We start from the raw sequence: 18,012 nt of genomic DNA, 5'->3' as shown, positions 1-18,012 counted from the left end.
TTGGGAAAAGATTCATCAGCCTGAAATTTTTAACTTAATAAACCTGATACAGTGCAACTTATGAAATTATCTCATAATTTCGGTGAGGTTTGGGTCAAACCATAAATAACCCAAAAACAAATCAAACTTACCTTAAAGAAAACCGTTTGTTTTTTTTCTGTCCAACATTCGTTTTACCATTGTGAATAAAAAGAGTGTGGCAATATAAACTAACCACACTATTTAGAAGCAAAATAGGAGAGGGATGAAGAGTATGTAATTATTATTTTACGTACTTAAACTTGAAACGATTACATTTACCCCTTCCAGATCAACCGCCACCTATGTGTGTGTGGCAGGAGGGAGGGAGATTTCTGGATTCTTGTTTTCTACTCTTCTAGACTTATGATACAGCTATAATGAACTGAAGAGTTCACTGGAATTGCAATGTATAAAGGAGCAAGGAACTGGAATGCCACAAACCACCTCCAGAAATGAAGATGTATAGATATTTTAACATGACTGCATGCCTGAACTGATAAATATGTTGAGCAGAGAGTTCAAATTTTACTCTTTTGCACTGAGCCACATGTACACGTTAACGTCATTGTCAGCAAATACAGGAATCTAAGCAACTACACCCTACATAACCTCTATCATGCAATGAAAGCATCCCCAAACAAAGTGTACATGCCTCAAATTATGCCTACAAACATGCCTCAAATGGTAGGCAATTTTAGAATGCTTCTGAGCCAGCCTTAATATTAAATGAGGGAAATAAGTTTGTAAAACGGTGCTGTGCTTCAGCTGTTCTTTTCTCATTTATGAGATTTCATTGCCCACGAAATGTAAATTTATACATACTTTGGGGTAACATCATTTATTCTTGAGTCTGTGTCCTGGTTTCAGCTGGGATAGAGTTAATTTTCTTCCTAGTAGCTGGCATAGTGCTGTGTTTTGGATTTAGTATGAGAATAATGTTGATAACACACTGATGTTTTAGTTGTTGCTGAGCAGTGCTTACACTGGTCAAGGACTTTTCAGCTTCCCATGCTCTGCCAGGTGCACAAGAAGCTGGGAGGGGGCACAGCCAGGACAGCTGACCCCAACTGGCCAAAGGGCTATTCCATACCATATGACAGCATGCTCAGTATATAAACTGGGAGGAGTTGGCTGGGGGGCAGTGGTCACTGCTCAGGGACTGGCAGGGTGTCGGTCAGCAGGTGGTGAGCAGTTGCATCACTTGTTTGGATTTTTTTATTTTCCCCTTGTGTTTTGTTCCTCTCTCTCTCTCTGTTTTCGTTTTCATTACAATTTATTATTATTATTTTATTTCAATTATTAAACTGTTCTTATCTCAACCCACAAATTTTCTTACTTTTGCTCTTCAGATTCTCTCCCCCATCCAACCGGGGGGCGGGGGGTGAGCGAGCAGCTGTGTGGTGCTTGGTTGCCGACTGAGGCTAAACCACGACAGTCTGGAAAGGCCAAGGATACACTGACAATAAAAGTAATTTGGAGATATGTCCTTACTATGGTGACATGAAATGCCTCAGAAAAACAATCAGCATCCATATGGTCTCTTTAGTCCTCATGCTAACAGCATCTGTCAATACTAATGGATGGCCAATGGCCATCATCTGAGGATCACTAATTACAAGCCAGCCATTATATCTGTGCAAGAAATATTTTTCATTCACTTTCTCATAGCTTGTGCTTATTCATTTCCAAAGTAATGTTGCTACCTGGCTTTGTATTATCTAAAAAAATTTATTCAACACTCCACTAGTTTCTCAGCAAGAAGCTCTCAGAATCTGAATGTACAGGAACTGAGTCAGACTGAACTTCACGATCAGTTTGTAAACAGTCTTGTTGAGCAGCCAAGCCATTTCCAAAGCAAAAGGAATGTGTATTTAGTTATCAAGTCTTTCCCTGTCTGATACTATTAAATATGAAAAGGTTTTTCAGTTTTGCAAACCTCCTGCCTCTTCCAAGCCGTTTCTCACTACAGGATGGAGGTGTTAACTTTTTTCCTGCAGATGAGCCCTTAAATTCCTGTTGAGAACCCTAGGGGCAGATGCTCAAATAATATTAATTTAAAAACACAAGCACTAACCACTGAGATGAGTTGTGACTAATAAATATTTAAACATTAGTCATTCAAAACTGAGACTGAGGCACTGATGTGAGAGGCAGACCCTTAAGAAAAATTTGGATACCTAGGGAAATGATCCAAACTGATGGAGCATAGAATGTATATATTATCAGTAACCAATATTAACAATACTACAGAAGCTAAAGTAAAAGAAACTTGGATAACATTCAGGTAAATATAGGCCTAGTACACTTTAAAACTGAAAAAAGTGATCATGTTTATCTGCACAATAATGCAATATTAACATGAAAGGCAACCTACTGCTTTTGAAATTAATGAAGTGGTCTGTTCAGGAAAACATAGCCTGATAGACAAGATTTTGTGCTGCTTAAGACTTACAGCATCTAAACATTATAAATCAAACTGTGACATATAGGAAGATCCTATTTTGATTTGGGGAAAATATTAAAAAATCGCTGCAGAAAGCTAAAAATTAGTGAATAAATTATAAGTATGGATATTAAGAGACAAGAAAAATAAAAAGATGTTTCCATGAACATAATGAAAATTAAAGTAGATTGTATAGGCTTTCCTAAGGCATCTGAAAAGCAGTTATTCAAATGTATTTGAATAAACCAGTATCACACAAACAGTTATTAAAAAAAAGATTGTATCTAAAGTTACAACAGACTCAAAGAGAAATAAGCATTACAATATCTCTTTCTACTCCCTGAAATTTTTACATTGGAATATTTCTTCTTTAATTTTAATGTGTGTGAAGCTCAATAAAATCTTCCTTCTTTATTCCTGTATTTTTTCATTCTGCTCATTTCTAAATTCTTGAGATGGGGAATTCCTTGTCAAAGATGCAGCCACTACTCTCAGCATAAGATAAAATAAAAATAAAAATGGATTTTGACCTCTCATATATGGGTAATTCCTAATGGTAGTGACAGTCCATCACATAGTAAGAGAATTTTATGAAGATGACAAAGTCTCTATCTCCTGTGAGTGGCAACGACGTGAAAATTCCCACGTGCACCATTCAGTGATTTCTTCCCTCACTCACACGTTCTCTGTCCCTGTGATAAATGTTTCCCCTGCAAAGCTGGCAGCATATGGTCTGTCTGCCTCAGGGTAAATTTCCATTCCTAAGGAAAACAGAGGTAGAATAGCCTGTTTCTGTTGTCCTGTGATTAGGATATTTTGCTAGGAGGAAGGAAAACGTAGCTTCTGAGTTTGTCCTGAATATTTTCACATTTTACACTAGATAGACACTGAATTAAAAGTAAGAAACCTAGAGGAATATAGATGAGACCGTATATTTGCAGTTTCCCAACAGTTTTCTAACCTGTAGGATGTCAAAACTGCCACTAGGCTCCTTTCATTTCATTTTTATGATACTTCTGTACTGTCCGCTCAAGCAGCAGGGGAGGACCATCCCATAATTAAATAGTTTGGATGCTGGCAGGTGTAGGTTCTTCTTAACCTTCACTCTAAGAATAGACTCAAATCAACAGGTTCTCAAAGTACACCATGTCCTACTAATATGCAAAATGGCTGAAAATGCCAGGCTCCTCCATAGTGAATAGCAGCTGCTAGCTTTGGCCAACCTAATACTGCACACAGGCCACCACCGTTTTTTAACTGAACTTCTAAGCAGTTTAAATTTAACTCATACACTAAGCAGAGCAGGAGCGTAGGCAGACACGTCTGTATTCTGAGTATCAGAATATAGTCACAAAACAGCTCCTCATTCTCCAGATGAGAGCCCTTTTAGGCGTACGTGGAAGTCTATGCTTCAGATATTTTCAAGATGCTCAGCAAAGGCATCTAAATGAGTTCAGACATTGACAGGAATGGGAAGTTTTAAAGGATCCTTTCTCCATTGCTGCATAAGATGCAAGCAGAAACTTATTTGGAAACTTTAAACTGCCTTGGCCTTACCGTTATGTTCCTATATTTGTTACTGAATATGTAAATAACAGCAAAAAATACTTTGAGTATTTTTAAAGAAAATGTTGTGTAAATTCACTGGCTTAATACTGGGAGACAAGCCACAAATTACACTGCATTTTTTTATAAAATGGAAAGGAAATTAATAAAAAGGATTGTCTTTCCACTTCAGGTATACTCAATTATACCTGAGTGTAATTGAGTTTAACCTGAGTATAGTGGTTTCCAGAAGCTGTTATAGCATACTGATTCATATTGTTCCCTTCCAAGCAGGCTGTTCCTCTCTACTTCTGTTGTACCTTCTATTCAGGATAGCCTTAATAATCAAATTGAGGAATGCACTGCATGCTCTCAGATAACCAGACAGAGGAGTCATAAATCTTGCCATTGATATATGGACAAGCAGCCAAGCCAATGCCTATCTCTGTCTAACAGCTTGAAAAATGCAAGTGTTGGGGTTGGTCTTATTTTTAACACAGTTTATAGATCCATAATAGGCAGAAACACCAGTTCTCTTATACAATCAGCAGGACATCCTAGAGAAAATGGCTGAATTTTCACTGCTACCTCAAAACAGACACAGAAAACTTAAAAGGAGTAATAAAATGTGTATTTAATGCTTAGCTTGGTTTAGTGGTCTCATATATGACTTCTTCATTTACAATGTTAATGACATGGCAGTTCATCTCTGCGCTATAACAGTAACAGTAAGGAATATGGCGTCACGTAGCTACAGTTCAATCTGTAGCTCATGAAGTTTTATTGACTGTGTACAGTAGGTGACTGCTGTATAGCTGAACACTTCAAGTTTTTGCTGTCATGATAACCACTTAGCAAAAGCTCACTAGATTTTAATAGTGATCAACCCCTGCATCACAGTGATGACAAATGTTTAAGACAGGCCAGTTCAAGCCAGGTATGCAAGAGCAATTGTAAAACAATCTTTAAATACTGTATCTTTTGCAGTGACATCCTGGATAATTCAGATCTCTTATTAATCTTGAAACACTAGAACTGCTTTTACTGAACCTGAAATCCACTAGGATTTTTCATCATGGTTGTGACTATTGAAAAAAAACCATTTATATGACCAAGTTCTTTTACCATAACCAATAGGGAAAATCCAGTCATCAGGGTGACACTAATGCAAGTAACAGTTTCTTTAAAAACAGAAACCACTGGAAAAAATTATAGTAATATTTTATCAAAAAGGAAAATATGTAGTGTTTAAAATAGTATGAGTAACGTGTCCTTATTATTTGCCAAGGAAAAAGAAAATCTGACATAGTTTTACAACAATTATACAAGTCCAAAAAATATTTGTTGAAATTGTTCAAATGAAAAAGTCTGCACTTTCCACCAAAAAAAAGTTGAAGAATTGCTATTTTTAGTTCACAAGCCATCTTGGTTTTCTCCAATTTCCAAATAATTTTCTCAAACACAAAATCCAGAGGAAAAAAAGTAAGTCAGGTTGCTACACATCTTGGCAAAAATTAAAAAAAAAAAAAAAAAGAAAAATTGGTTCTGCTCTAACTACCTAATTTCACAAATAGGATAACCGTTTGAATGATTCAACTTTCCATATCTATTCCACAAAAGGGTCATAGGTATTTTTCCCCCCACAGACATTCCACTTTGGGGATTGCTGTCTTGCATGTTTTGCATTGTTATCTCCATGTAATATCTGATAAAACCCAGCATAAAGTACAAAAGTGCTTAACTACACAAAATCACTAGATGAATACAAGTGCCTGAACAAGTTATTCATAGATCTCTCCTTCTCTTACATATGGTGAACATTTGAAACAGATGCATGCCATAAAACCTGAGCTACTGTTACCTACTTTTTTCTAATATCAAAACAACTTGATAAAGATCTAACACACTAGTTTTTAATAAGTATGATTTTTTTAACGTTATAGCCATATTATCATTATCATGCACAATCTGCACAAATTTACTGACAGCTATGAAGACGGCCTTTATTAATACATTATAAAAAGTAACATCGGTCACATTGTGGCATGAGCATCATTTTTTTTAATAATACAGTAACTTTTAAAATATAGTAATGTAAACCCATATCTTAAGTAACATTAAAAAGGTAACCGAGAGCCTGGAAAAAATTTGCTTTTAAAAATAATATGTCTTGCCCAGTAACATTTCTTCCATCATTTTACTTTAAAAACATACAAATATTTTTAAATTATGCTAATAAATTTATATGAAGTTATATAGGAATGAAATTATTTTATTTCTTCTTCCTCACCTCAGACCAATACTTTGAATATAAAATAACTATGGTGCCCAGATCTAATCCTGCTGTGACAAACAGAAATCTCTTATTCTGACTGATTATTTCCCATTCAGAAAACATGAACTCTCAGACAATCGTTGTTTAATTAACCTGGAAAGATGGGAGAAAGGAGTAATTGGTATCTGTGAACAAAGTATCTGTGATAAACAACTCTTCTAAAAAGTGTTTCAAGAGAAAATCAAGCAAGTCTATCAGGTATTATACCATTATCTGCTGTGTTCCAATTTTGAAATTGGCCATTTGGTAATCAGACCCAATGATTATGTGAGGTGGTACTACAAGCAGAGGAATAAAAAGTCAAAAGCATTTTATTTAGAGTTCAATGGATGCTAGTATACTGTCAGCATTTCCAGGGATGAAAGTAATGGCTTTTTGGAAGTGTGAAGGGACTACAGTTCTCCAAATACAGGCATAGCCAGAAGGCAGTGAAGAGGCTTATCCAAAAAACCCGATATCACTGACATGGCATGGATGATACTGGGAGCAGGAGGCATGGTAGGTGCTGTGCTACAGTGAGTGATCAGGGTTGCTGGCTGAAAGCATTTTAGCCCTAATCAAGCATGCCATGGGCTGTACTGACAATCCTGTTTCAGATCCTGTTATGCATTGGAAAGCTACAGAGGTGGTTCAAAAGCCTCCATAAAGGTTGCCAGCTTAGACGTGTGCTTCCTATAAATACAGAACAAAATTACACCTTAGCCACTTACTTCTGTCTGGAACAGGATTTAAGAAAATTAATTACTTTCATGCAAGACATTAAAAGCAAATGAAAAATTTTCTTCTTTACAACCTTTTCCATAAAGCAATGTAGTTTAATTTTTTATATCAATTTAGAATACACCAGTGTGAATCGGGACTATACCATGTTTTCATTATTCCTTTTCAAAATTATATTGAAAGCTTTCTGAATCTCACAACAGGAAAAAATTTAAAAGGATCACTTGACATAGAAAACTCTGTTTATTTGACTTTGAAGTCCTTTTTATGTGGATAAGCCACTGTGGGAAAAGACAGTACACTTCAGCAGTATCCTTTATTCATACAGAGTGTACATAGGGTTTGGAGGAGGGAAGCAGAATCTGGAATTTCTGGAGTTTATTTTCATTGCCACTGATTTCCTGTGTGACCTTGGACAAGAAGGTTTTCTGAAAAAATAAATATCTCATCCCAAAAAAGATGTGTCAAACACCTTAACATTACATTAGAGGCACAATTATTGGAAAATCAGTAACATGTTTTGAAGTGAGTTACAATTCATGTTAAAGACATTCGTGGAATCAGTGTATGAAGGCATGATCACAGAATCCTGCAAATCTTGCACTATAAAATGCATAGAAATATTGCCTTCAGCATCTAAGTTATCTTTTGATCGATATTTTAGTGCGGCTGAGTGAAACTGGCAACTTTAAGACATGGTTCTCCTAAAAGGATTTGAATTATCCACAGATTTAAGACAAATAAAACTGTATATTTTCTGATTGTGCAATACATAAGGGGCTATATCCAGTCAATGTTAGGTTTATCCTGTTAATGTTAAATTATATATCAAAACAGAAAGAATTTAGTTTGTTTTGTTTTTCTTAAATGTGACAAAATGATAAAGGATAATATGAGGAAATAATAAGCATGGATCTCTTTTGAACAAAAGCCTCTATCTTATAAAACTGGTGAAAATTATTTTTAAAGGTGAGTATATACAAATTATAAGTATCTTTAAAATTGTATTTCAAATATAATTTGATGCATTCTAACATCTTTAAGTCACATGTGACAAACACCACTTTCATCAGCACAGTTCCAAATATGCTTTGAAAAGTCATAAATAAGATACTACTAAAAAATATTACTAGACTGAAATATGCAGCATACTTACAAAACATTGCTTCTGATAGCATCTCTGTTCATGAATATTACTCCTTTCAGTCAGAATATCAACAGAGCATGACTAAAGATGACAGGCGAAGTAAGAACACCTAAACAGTCACCTACAGTGTTAGAATGTACTATCCGTAAGATTTCTTCCCAATTTAAGGATATACATTAGCTTCCTCTGACATGCTAAGCAATTTACTACAGAATACACTTGATAATTTCAACGCAATTATCACATTCATGTAATATTTAGTCTCTCATGACTAGCAGTAACAAAAGGAGACAAAACGCTAAATGAAATGTGACTACAAAAATGGCCTCAGGAGATTTTGCTAAAATGCGCTTTTCATTACTTCAGCTAACAAAATGTTTTAAACTATCTTAAAACAACACACCTTTGTTTCCTTCCCTTTTTTCTAAAGAGGCAGTCAACACCCAGATAAAAAGCTTTTCAGTCTCCATGAGGAAAACTTTTTTCTCCAAAACTTCTTTAAAGAAGATAACATGCAAACTTAAATGCTTAGGTTTTACATAAATACTTTCACAAGGACTAATGCAGAAGTCTTACAACTGTTTATAGGCTACTTACTGGGCAGTCACAATCTTCAAACTTTCCTGCTTATAGGTTTGAAGATATACAGATCATAGACCATTTAATTTTATTCTAGAAAGAGTCATAAAATACATTAGAACACTGACAAAAACAGTTCCCTGACCTCCTCATACAGACCATAGATAATGCTAACAATATTGCATTAGGCCAGGATTTTTTCTTTCCATCACACTGAATGCTATTCATCCATCTTCTCAAACATTGGTTTGTGTCTGGAATCACATTTGAGAAGCCAAACTGTACACAGACAGTGGAGGAAGTTTTATCCAGGTTTTCACTTGCTTTTGAAATAAAAGTGACTCACTCATGAGAAATAACTAGACATTAAAAAAGTAAATGTATTTTGAACTTGACCCCTACAATATTGTGCTATTTAATACTAATATGTCCACATGCAAAAGCTGGAGCAAAAGGAGCTTTTTTTTTTTTTCCTTTGGTTCAGTTTTGTTTTAATAAGGTAAACAAGAGTCAGGAAAGAACGGAGGATTCGGAGTCAGATCTTATCATTGTAATTTTTCAAGCAGGGCTTAGAAAAGTTGCACACCTAATTTCTCCAAAGAAACTCACAAAGCCTGTGGTTCAGCAGTTATCAGGAATCACTTGACAGTTCCGTGGAAATCTGAAAAGTTTCTCAGGAACTGTAGGCATCAAAGCATGTAGAGAAATACTGCAGTATAGGAAGCTCATGCTAGGATCCCTCAACATACAAAGATGAAACAGAAAAGTGCCTAAACTTCACAGAAGTCAGAAGGCTCTTAATTGGTAGAAGCTCAAAGCACAGCTTACATGGAAAGACACCTTAAATGCAATATACTGCTTGTGATTATAAGGTTATTAAATTTTTTCAAATACATGTTAAAGCACTTGCCTATAAAGCAGAAAACAGATTCCATTATATATTGAACTCTAAGCCCATGTCTTTCACTGTTCAGAGCAATGCCCTAACCAGCAGGCATGTAACATAATTTTCAACTTCGATTGAAGATAGGCTACCATATAGACAGGAATTTTCAGTCTGCAAGATCCAGAAAAAAAGAGCAATCCTGAAGTTATCATATACTTCTATATACCTCTGCTAAGTATGAAATAGGAGCCAGCCCATGATTTCTAGATCATTTGCTTCTTATCCAATCAGTTTCTTGTAGAAAATGCTTAAATAGAAGAGAAAGTCAGGGTCAGGACTCAGGTTTTCTTCCTGAGTAATCTACAGCCCCAGCCTGTAGCCTCCAACTTGCTTTCTTATTTAATGCTATGCTTCCTTCCACAATACTAGTGCACCTTACCAGACTGGTGTTATACAGTCAGGTCACCTTCTGCTTGCTTTTTCTGGTCAAGTACTTTCTAATGCATCTTTAGCATCAAATATCAGCATGTGCTAGCCAGAAGTACATTCAGAGTCAACTCCCAGTTATCCAGATGATTTGACTCACTCTGCTAAGACCCAGTAGCTAATTTAAAAGCAACAAAGCAAGCACTGCAGGATCTAGCAAATAAGTCTCACATAATAGGCATTATAATTTTTTTCTAAAAAAAAAAAACCAACAAAAAAACCCCCAACAGATTGTCACACTTAAGGCCTATATTAATCTTCAAAATAAATAAATTTCCTCTTCCCAAAAATATCAAGAAACAAAAACTTTATTGAAATTACTCACAAAAGCTTAAAATTACAACATGTGTCATAAAAGATCAATTTATCTCTTAAAATAAACAGTAAGAGTGCTCATTCTCATGGCTTTGGACATTAAAAAAAGGTCAATAAAAGTTTATTTGCAATCACAAAAGACTAAAACTTGGATCCTGAAAATGGGTATACAAAAAAATACCTGACCTGAGCTGTGCTGAATGCCATGACCTCTGTTAAAGTAAGTGAAATTTGAGCATCTGGATCCCTGAGCAGAATATTTTGCAGAAGTAAAATGTATCAATGATTATCACCAGCTTCAGGATGATTTTTTTATTTTTAATGCTTAATATTTAAATGGTCAAGATTTTGTAGATATTTAAGTGATTTAAGTCAGTGATTTAAGTTCAAAAACGGCATTTTCATATTTTTCTTCCTTCTCTCAAGATTTTCACAGACAGAATCCTTCAGTAACTTGAAACAATTCTTATGAAGTGTATTATCTAATTTAAGAGGCGGGGGGTGGGGTCATACCTAGGCTTAAAATATATACACATATACACATATGAAACAGAATGGTATGAACTGTATGTACTTTTCACTATCCACAGAATAATCCCTGTCATAAATGGATTTGTTTTTGTAACAGTTCTTAATAGTCATTCTTTGGGCTAATGAAATAGTGTTCATAATTGTATTGTGGAGAGATGTGCTACAACTGCTTATTTAAAGGACCCATATTCCTATTATTTGGTGAAATACTTTTTCTTTCCACAGACATTTCAAACAAAAAAGGGAATTGTGGTATTTTTTGCTGTGCATAGGCAAAGTGACCTCCAAAGAATCAATAAATATTTGTTTCTTAATGGAAAAAAAGTAGAACTCTACAAGTGCTCCTCCATGATCCCTGAATAAGCAAGAGGCAAGAAGTAGTAAATCCACCTGTTTAGCAGGGACTAGCAGCAGTCTGATTTTGTTTTCTAAGAACTGTGTACATGAGATACAAAACAAAAGTTTCTTGTCCTGCATATGGCACTGTAAAGTGAGAAAACTTAAGTTTTTCAATTATTTTTATATTTCAGGAAAATATTTTCAAAGTTTAGTTTGCTACATCATGTTTTACATTACTTCATAGTAATGCATTACTACTTCCTAACACTGCGCTGTTAAAGTGCATTAACTGGAACAGTTTATTGTTTCCATTTTGTCCTTAAAGCTATTAAAAGAGATTTTCTTCAGTACTGCTTGGAGCATTTAATCATCTTTTCAAGGTGTTTCCTGACTGTATTACAATTAAACAGTTTGAAATCACTGCTAAAGAAATGCTGTGAAATAGCAGGAAAAGTTACAATAGTTATAAAAGAATTAAAAAACAAATTTCAAAATCAGACTGACAGAAAAAGTTTTAAATGCGACAAACACTTCTTACTGTTACATTTAACGATGTTTCACTTCAGTACTCAAATGTTCAGTTTCCAAAAATGTTTGAATTAGAGACTTGCTTAGAAATTAAGTCATTATCTTTTCACCTTAGTAACAATCTCACCAAAATCACTTTTGCCAAAAGTATTGCTACCCTGGTTAAAATACGGTATATGCTGCTACGGGATTATGGTTTAAATACTTAGAAGCAATTTTCAGAAGACTAAGGTGTGTTATTGAATATTATTTGGAAAAATCTTCACTTTTTCTCTCCCTAATGTACCAGCTGCTTGGATTGCATAGAAATGGTATTTCTGTATTCTCTCAATGATTCCCTTTTTGAGTCTTCAGCCATGGGAGAAAAAAAAAGAAAAAAGTGATATACCATGAGTACAGAAACAAGCAAATAGCATGAGCAAATAAGTATTCGGTGCTGATGATAAAAATTCCAAAGAGCAAGAAAGTGATGGAACTGTAGTGAGATTGTTAAGTGCTACTGTGGATAAAAGAGGAAGTTAAACAAAACCAGAAAAGCTTCTTATCCTCCAAAACAGAGATATTAGGTAACTCTGCTGCTAGACTGTGCAAATGTATTTTTCAAGTTTTAAAAATACATTGCTTCAGATTCCTTGAACTCACCTATTTCATGTTACACCAATAGTATAACCAAACATACTACATTTTGTAGTGTGACCTAAGATAAATTATGTATCTCAGTATGACTTATACAAAGAAGACATTAGCAGAAGAAATTAAGACATTGCTCTCTAAAGAAGTGAACGAAATGTACTATATCAACTCCATAAACAACAAGAAATATAATTATAAATTTAAAGCTTCTTGAAAGCTCTTGCATGCTATTTCTCTTCTAAATATTATACAAAAGATGCACAAGTTTTGCCACAGACTCATATTTCTAAAATCGTTCAATTAATATGATAAATATCAATAAAAAGTATGTTAATACTTATGAAAGTTGAGTGTTTCAGAAACTGATAATTTATGGCAGATTCATGTGGAGAACAGATTCTAGTGGGATCTTGAAGTAAACAAGCAAAAATATTTAATGAGGCACAAGAGGGTCTTTTTCAGTATGATACATATCAGAGATACTGATTCACTTCTCCAATGATAAACCAGCGGTGTTTAATTCACAGCCTGCAGAAATATTATCGGAGGGGCTGGGAGAAAGTGTCATACAGAAGCAGAAGGTAAAAACATTTGATCTGAAGCCCAGAGATACTGAATACTTTACACTCCTCTCTCATCTGCAGTACATTTGACTGTCATTTGTTTTTCTTAATAATTACCCAATTATCTTTTCCATGAGAGGGAAGGTGTTTATATTCCTAATGACTGAAATGTGATCTAGATGTGCAAATGATACTTCCACAGTATATCCTTTCACTCTGTTTCCATCTGTATCCCAGAATTCAGCACTAGTTGTATCCAAAGTTTGGGTTTAGATTGATCATCAGTTATATGCAGATATTTTGTTTTATTAAGAGTCTAAATGCTAAGAAAATATTAGCTAATACGATAATTATGCTCTAAAAATTTGTTCACTAATTTGATAATTAAGTTTTAATTACTGAATTAGAAGCCTCTTGGGAAAAACTGAAAAGTTGTTTTGGCAGGAAAGCAGGAGTTATGCATCCTACGTTATCTGAACCCTATATATGGATTAAATATTAACTGTTATCTTATATAAAGCAACTCTTCCTCTTTATTCTCTCTTCTGTATATTTTTCTAGTACATGGCCAAACTCTTCCAGACAGATACGTCTTTAACCAGAATACTGTCTTGTCTAGTATGACCACAGTATTAGCTTTACTTTTTTATTTACAAGGATATACTTTTTAAAAAAGTCTAAAATGCTTTAAACTACTTTGTCCACAGTGAAGACTTGTATTTGTAATAACAGAAGAAAAACTTCCATGTTTTTCTTCTAATTTACAAGGTTTAATAAGAAATTATTTTTTCATTCAGTACAATCAGTTTCTGCCCATGCTGAGGGTTTGTTGGTTTTTTTTAAACACCTCCACAGAGGAGACATTTTTTTTGGAAGGAAGAAGATGTTCCATGAATCATAGGTATCATATGAAATGGTTTTTCAAGGAATCTATATCTTACAACTGGATTTGTCAGTGTCTAACAAAAATAGTATCTTCACTGAAGGCCATTCTGCTTTAGGCATACGAACAGGCTATCTAGCCACCTTTTTCACAAAACTTACCTCTGCAACCTCTGTTTTCAGGTATTCAAGCAAAGAAGCATACTTAGCAAGAAGGTGAGATATTGACACAATCATTCCAACTATTTCCATTAGGAAAACAGTCCAAATATCAGCAACAAAACAGGGGGGAAAAGGGTTTAAAACAGCAATCTGGAAGATAAATTCTACAGTAATGTATAATGTGGAAGCTCTACTTTCCTGCCGATATCTTGCACATTGCACATAGTTTTAATCCCCTCGGGGGGGGGGGGAGGGGGGCAGGCAGGGAGGGAGGTTGAAGATTAAGACACCTACGTTTAAAAGCCCATAGGTGTGCTACGAGTGCAAGTTCCCCTTGTATTCAATGGATCTTGGAGAACAGTTCAGTTCACCTGAGCGCAATCATCTGGGACTCGATGCATATGTCCACATATGGGCTACCTGACAATGCTGAAGCTACCCCTCCTGGCCTCTGGTACAGAAAAGGAATGTGTCTTTCCCAAGTCTTATGTCTTATCTACACGGGTGGCTCTAAAACACAAATAGAACTCAAATTTTATCAGTGCTTTTGCAGCTTATCAGTACAGCTTGCCCATTTCATCTGCTAACTTCCACTGACTAAACGGGGAGTTTGGGTACTTGGCACAGATATGTATCTGAACCTTGAACCAAATCCTGCTCATTTCAGAAATGATATAATAGATCTGGAAAAGGTAAAGAGAAAGGCAACAAAGTATATAACGAATTTCACATAAGGAGTGAATGAGAAAGGACAATTCAACCTGGAAAAGAGACAGCTTAGAGTAAGACAGAATTCTGCAAAGACATATATGTCATGCAAATGGTGACTACACTTTTCTTATTCACTGTTTCTTCTCATACAAGAACTAGAGGGCCTTACTTGATGCTAGTTATAAAGTATTCAGTGCTAATTTTAACTTTTTGCAGAGTTATGACTTAGGGAAACCAAACAAGAAAGAGATTTCAGTGTAGCAGACAGTGGATATAGGTTAGCGTCTCCTAAGGTGGCTTAAAATCCAGTAACATTACAAGACAAAATAGATATTCTTTCTGGAGCCAGGGAATTTTGCTTCTTTCTGATGATGTGAAGTTGTGATATTTGCAGTAGACAACTTTATGTAATAGATGTTTATCTAATAGGTGGTTTGTATGCTGAGAGAGAACATCTTTGAAACTATCTGAATTCTCTCCATTTCATGTTTATTGTGGAGAGATGTATTTGTTCACCAGGAGTAGTAGTTTATCTAAAAAAATTAATATTTCTCAAGCACAGCTGACACATAAAAGTCCTATAAATTTGTCTTTAGTCACACAGAATAGAATTGAAATATGGTATTAAAATTTATCAAACAGAAAGGTTAGAGACAATTATATTTAGTATTTTTGTGGTGTCAAAACACAGCTACATTTTTACCAGTTTCTAGACCCCCTAATACATTTCTTCTATATCAAAGAGCAAAGTGACTGACCTTCATTTTTTTTCCATTTAGGCCTTTATATTGGTATGAGTTTTGCTGTGTTGAAGGATTAATTATCTTTTTAAAATATAAAAAAAACTTGAAATCATTTTTATATTTCATAGAATCATAGAATCATAAAGGTTGGGAAAAACCTCTAGGATCATCTAGTCCAACCGTCAACCCAACCCCTCCATGCCTACTAAGCCATGTCCCAAAGTGCCACGTCTACATGTTTTTTGAACTCCTCCAGGGATGGTGACTCCACCACCTCTCTGGGCAGCCTGTTCCAATGCTTGACCACCCTTTCAGTAAAGAAATTTTTCCTAATATCCAATCTAAACCTCCCCTGGTGCAACTTGAGGCCATTTCCTCTCGTCCTATCACTTGTTACCTGGGAGAAGAGACCGACCCCCACCTCTCTACAACCTCCTTTCAGGTAGTTGTAGAGAGCGATAAGGTCTCCCCTCAGCCTCCTTTTCTCCAGACTAAACAACCCCAGTTCCCTCAGCCGCTCCTCATAAGACTTCTGCTCTAGACCCTTCACCAGCTTCGTTGCCCTTCTCTGGACACGCTCCAGCACCTCAATGTCTCTTTCGTAGTGAGGGGCCCAAAACTGAACACAGTTTTCGAGGTGCGGCCTCAACAACAAATTTGAACAAAGCAATGGATTATTTGAGGTTATACTATTAGATTTCAGTTTAGGAACAGAAGTGATCAAAACCTCATTATTAAACCAATTTTATGGTGTAAGTTTTGGGTAGTATTTAAGACCAAAACTCACCAGGTTTTTGAGTACTTAAGTCTTGTGCAACAGTTGGTCATCTGACTGTCATCATTCAGAAATTACACTGACCTCAGAAAACAAGACTTTGTTACCTTCACACTTGTGTGGCAAAGAATAGCTTAAATTTAGTGCAGCTACTGAATACGACCATTTTTATCTTTAAAATATTCATTTAGCTTTTTGTAGTCTTTAAAGATTCACATCTTCCACTAGTAAAGCCTCAGTGACAATTCTGAGCCAGAGGGTTGGTTATGTTGGGCTGGTTTCAATAATTTTTTGTTGTTGTTTGTTTTGTTTTTATCTTGGGTTCATCAGCCCAGCAATTTAAGGTTATTTGAAGTCACAGTTAATACTTTAATGTTGAGTTATAAAGAGGAATTTTGCAAGAGGAACAAAACAAGATTCGGTTGCCGGAAAACAGACATCTACTGCCCTTTCAGACTGCCTGAGACTCTCTTAGGGTGCAACCTGTAGAGGCTGGCAGATATGGCAAAGTACTCATTGGAGTTGCAAGCGCTTTTGTAACTGTGGCTGGAGGCAATATGTTCTCAAAGCACCTACCTTATGGCAGCTGAATCAGATTCACTGGGTTAGATTCAATTTCACCTACTCTTAGTTTTCTATAAGGTGGATGTCCCTTCTAATTTAGTTATTATAAGCAGCCTTTATAGCCTTCCTTAAGATGAGATTAATTGTATCCTTAAAGTACTATTTAGAAGAGATCAGATTTCCCTACTGTTCCTTGTTGAACACACAAATCCAACACTCCTAAATACTCTTGCATAATCCTCGATGATTTCTTGTAGAACCTCATTAACTGTTTTTCAAGAGAGAAAAATAAACCTTATTTCAGCAGCCCTTCTGAAGCTGATACACAAAACAGATGCATACAAAGTGGTATTACCCAGTTTCAGGTATACCAACCTGCATCCACTTAAAAAAAAAACAGTAAATTTTGTCTGGATTTGCTACTTTTCACATATTTCAGACATCTAAGACATTGATACTTGACAATGACAGCTCAAATAACTAACAAAAACCAAGTTACATAGAAGTGGTCACCTTCTGATCCAGCTAAACAGGATTTACTCCCTGAACTAGAAATTCATTTTCCTTAAGCCAGTATATACCCATTGATAAAAATAAAATTAGAGTTATTTATATAAAAAATAATTATCTGGTCTTTTGGAGGTATGTTGAAAAGATCCATAAAGATAGAGCTTGCCCACTAAAAATTATACAGGTGATACAGAATATACTTACATGTACAAAATTCATCCTACTAGAAGACTGTTGAAGTTAGTATGATGGTATAGTAAAAAACAAAGGCACATGCAGAGACTGATTCAAAATAGGTAGACTGAAAGGCTCTTGGCACATGTCCTTTTTCTTCCTGCTCTTTGTAGAGTTTAGATAAGATGAATTAAAGATTTTCCTTCGAGCCTCTTTCCTGCTGGTTCTCCTCTGTGTGTATGTATCTGCATGTGAGTATGGGAGATACATGCACATGAGCTAGTAACAATATAAAGGTCCTACAGCAAGAGCTTTCTGACACAGTACACTTGTATATTCATAATGAATTTCATGTTACACTCCAGTGTGTTTATTTCTTATTCTTTACCAGTTGCCCTTTGTTACCATGTTGCTATTTAA

General features: G+C 35.3%; 1 protein-coding gene across 1 annotated transcript in view; it reads right to left on the bottom strand.

Moving 5' to 3' along the window:
- Positions 1–18,012, bottom strand: part of GRIK2 (glutamate ionotropic receptor kainate type subunit 2) — a 445,724-nt gene that overhangs the window by 299,534 nt on the left and 128,178 nt on the right. The window lies entirely within an intron of this gene.

The sequence above is a fragment of the Mycteria americana genome, chromosome 3 (genome assembly GCF_035582795.1).
Source record: "Mycteria americana isolate JAX WOST 10 ecotype Jacksonville Zoo and Gardens chromosome 3, USCA_MyAme_1.0, whole genome shotgun sequence".
Lineage (NCBI taxonomy): Eukaryota > Metazoa > Chordata > Aves > Ciconiiformes > Ciconiidae > Mycteria > Mycteria americana.
The sequence above is the reverse complement of the archived record's forward strand: the minus strand, read 5'-3'. Positions and strand labels throughout refer to the sequence as shown.